General features: G+C 36.3%; 1 long non-coding RNA gene across 1 annotated transcript in view; it reads left to right on the forward strand.

Annotated features, from left to right (window-relative positions):
• Positions 1-1,054, forward strand: part of LOC109218690 — a 1,831-nt gene extending 777 nt beyond the window's left edge. Inside the window, exon 2 of the long non-coding RNA XR_002066807.1 lies at positions 967-1,054. This is a non-coding gene — a long non-coding RNA (uncharacterized LOC109218690). The remainder of the gene's footprint in view (positions 1-966) is intronic.
• Positions 1,055-3,741: the final 2,687 nt, after the last annotated feature.

Below are 3,741 nucleotides of genomic sequence, written 5' to 3' on the forward strand. Positions count from 1 at the left end.
TTAGATTGAAAATTAGTAGTAATTTTCTTTAAAATTGTTATCATTGATTTATTTAGTAGTTGATTAGTATTAGTAATTAATTTAGTTCATAATTAAGTTTTAATTTGAATATCAGTAATTGTTTGTTTAATATTTGTGTTTTAAATTTTGTTTAGGTATTGTTTAATTAAATTAGCATTTTCTGTTATTATAATTAATTTAATGTTCTTGTAGGCTTATTGATTTGGTTATAGCTGATAGTTTTAGTCTAGATTGGTAATTTTAGACTAGTAAAAGGGTAGTATAGGCATGGGTAAAGGGTAGTTTTTTAGGATTTGGTAAATTTCAGAATATTTCAAGGGTAGTTTAGGGATTTTAGATTAAAAAAAGGGATCAAATCTGTTAGGAAGAAGGTACTAGAAGATAAGAGAATATTTTCTGTTAGGGGTGAACAGATTTTAGATATTTTAGAGGGGTAAAAAGGGTAAAACAAGCCAAAAAAGAGGGGTAGAAAAGGGATTAAATAGCTAGGCAAAAATCTGCCATAAGAGTGTATATATAGACCATTAGTATTGATTAAAAAGGGGGAGGAAATCTGGAAACAGTAGAAGGAGAAAATCTAAAACAGTAAAAAAAAGGAGAGAGCTAAGAATCTGAAGAAAACAAAAAAAAACAGCACGGTTGAGAATTTCTCATTTTTCATTGACTTTAGTTTTTTTTTCTAATTTTAAAATTTCTAATTTGTTGTTGTTGAGACACTCCTTGATTTTGAAGTATTAGAGATGGTTTGAATTTGGTTCCAAGCTGGTTTGGAGTTTTGCTGTTCGAGTTACTGTTTTATTGGGTCTTCCGAGATATTTTTGGTTCAAGCTATTTGAGTATTGCAATTTGTGGGATTGTGGGCTAAATTCTTTGTTCTGGTGTGTTGAATCTGGGTTCTATTGCTGTCTACTGCTGAAACTCACCTCTTTCTATTCTTATTTCCAGGTATCTTTCCTAGCCCAATGAACCATGACTAAGTGCTAATCATGTAACTCAGTGACTATGATGGAATACAAATTGCATTTCGATTCAACCTCTGTTTCTGTTTCCTCTTTTGTATTACGTTATATGTGAGCCTCCAATATTAGGCATTAGATAGTTGGCTTAGCATGCTATGGATTTGGTTCTATATTTGTGTTTAAACTTTTTTTTTTATGATTAAATGGTATAATTAGAGAGTACACGAATAGGAGTTGTATACCTTTCTTTGGACAAACAGATCATGGACTTTAATTGGTAGTTCTATTTTAATTTTATATCTTTATAAGTTCATTTTAATCTAGTGAATCAATTTGCAAAATCAAACTATGTTCAAACGCTATTCTGTAAATTATCAAAATCAAACGCTATATAATTGAACATAGTTTGATTTTGATATCAATTTGATAAAAAAAATCAAATTGAATATTTGAATAAAATTGATAGCGTTTGTGCAAATTTGTTTACAGAATCCCTGGTCATGCTTTTGTGCAAATTGAGATGACTTTTATGTGGGCCGTAAGCATTTGGAAACTATTTTCTAAATTAAAACAAGTTTGGGCCCTTCAAGGGTTCAAGATGCAGTCCCGTTCAAAGTACAAATCTGAGGCCCGTTTCCCTGGGTCACGTTTGGGCTGAATTCATACCCTGGACCTTTAATAATTGGCCCAGTGCTTCGTCACTGCCCTTGTATCACCTGATTACTTGAAGTGTGGATCGCAAGTGTCTGCTTAAATAATCTCGGTCAATAGTTTTATTAATTAAAATCTCGGAAGCTTAATTTGGCCACCTTGTTATTTTGGAATTAAGGCGCGTCATGCCAAAAAAAAGTGACAATTCAATGGCCCTCGTTTAATTAATCTTGTCTATCCTTAGAAATCGAGGCATGCCATTTAGCGAATTTCCATGGCCCTCGCAAATTGCAAATACAAAACTATTTTATGCACGGTAGTTTAATAATCTTACCTTCGTAACTACGGGTGCACATTTATGTGACCCAACTCCAAATCTCAACAAGGTTGAAATGTGCGAAAAATCACGGGCGTACTGGTGCGACGTGGTTTGAGATACATTTTTACGATGTTGCAAGTCTTATAAGAAATATAAATAAAAGCGGTTTTTAATTTAAAATGCGCATAAGTTAAAACATGTATTAAAAATCAGATTTTTAGCCAATTATAATAATTTAAGCGACCGTGCTAGAACCACGGGACCCGGGGGTGCCTAACACCTTGCCTCGGGTCAACAGAATTCCTTACACAGAATCTCTGGTTTGCAGACTCCAATTGGGAGTCGAAATTTTCCTCGATTTCGGATTTAAACTAAATCGGTGACTCGGGACACCAAAAATCTGTCCTTTCCCGAGTGGCGACTCTGAAAAATAAATAAATAATTCCATTTCGAATAATGTCACTTTAAATAGAAAAACTCCCTTATACACTATCCTTCGGGGGTAGGTGTGTAAAAAAGGAGGTGTGACAATGCTAATTGACAAAATGAACTATGGTGTAAACCAAAAGCGTGAACTATGGAGAAATGCTCAAGTAATAGTGGTTTTAGAATAAGTAAAAGTAAGATTGAAGATGCGCATTGTGCAAGTGGTCAACATAAGAAGCGTGACGCAATAGTGAGGCTAGACGAAATTGTGGCGCTTAAACGCAAACAATTTAAATATTTAGGCTCAATGTTCGAAGCAATTTTTATGATAATGAAAATATTGCATATGAAATCAAAATATGATAGTTGCAAAAGAAAGAATTACCTTTTATGTCAGTCGGTCCAATATCATGTGATGACCCAAAAGGTCATTACTTGTTTTTAAATTAAATTATGTGTTTTCGAGGCCTCGAAAACCTCTTTTAGCCTCGCCTCGATTTGCATGCGCAGTCCAGGCGCGTAGCCGGAAAACTTAAATATAAAAATCTGTGAAAAATGGTAAAATTTGGTTATAAAATGAGTTATTTTGACTTCGGTCAACGTTTTGGGTAAACGGATCCGGACCCGTGATTTGACGGTCCTGGAGGGTCCGTAGGAAAATATGGACCTGGGCGTATGCCCGGAACGAATTCCGAGGTCCCAAGCCCGAGAAATGAATTTTTAAAGGAAATTGTTTAAGAAAATTTGAATTGAAATTTGATTAGAACATGATGGTATCGGGCCCGTATTCTGGTTCCGGCGCCCGGTACAGGTCTTATATATGATTTAAGATGTTTCTGTAGAAGTTGATGAAAAACGGATGTCATTTGACGTGATTCGGACCTAAATTGCTAAAGTTGATGTTTTATGAAGTTAGAGAAAAATTCCTTGATTTAGAGATTTAATTCGTTGTTATTGAGATTATTTTGGCGGTTTGATCGCACGGATAAGTTCGTATGATGTCGGTGAGTTAGTTCCTATGTTTGGTTAGAAGCCCCGAAGGCTTGGGTGTCTTTCGGATGTGTTTCGGGAAGTTGTGAACTTAAGAAAAATTGCAGAAAACAGCAGATCAGGTATTCTGGTACTTTCTTCTTCCCGTTTGCGGGAGAACCCACGCGAACGCGATGCATTAATTTTGTCGAAGGAAAAATCCTTCTACGCGAACGCGTAGCCCAGGTCGCGAACGCGAGGCGGTGGGGGGTCATCACTTCGCGAACGCGAGCCTGGCCACGCGAACGCGAAGGCCAAAGTGGGCCTGGGCAGGGGTGGGGAAACTTCCCTACGCGAACGCGATCCCTTGAACGAGAACGCGAGGCTCGAGCAGTT

This window comes from Nicotiana attenuata, unplaced genomic scaffold (assembly GCF_001879085.1).
Source record: "Nicotiana attenuata strain UT unplaced genomic scaffold, NIATTr2, whole genome shotgun sequence".
Lineage (NCBI taxonomy): Eukaryota > Viridiplantae > Streptophyta > Magnoliopsida > Solanales > Solanaceae > Nicotiana > Nicotiana attenuata.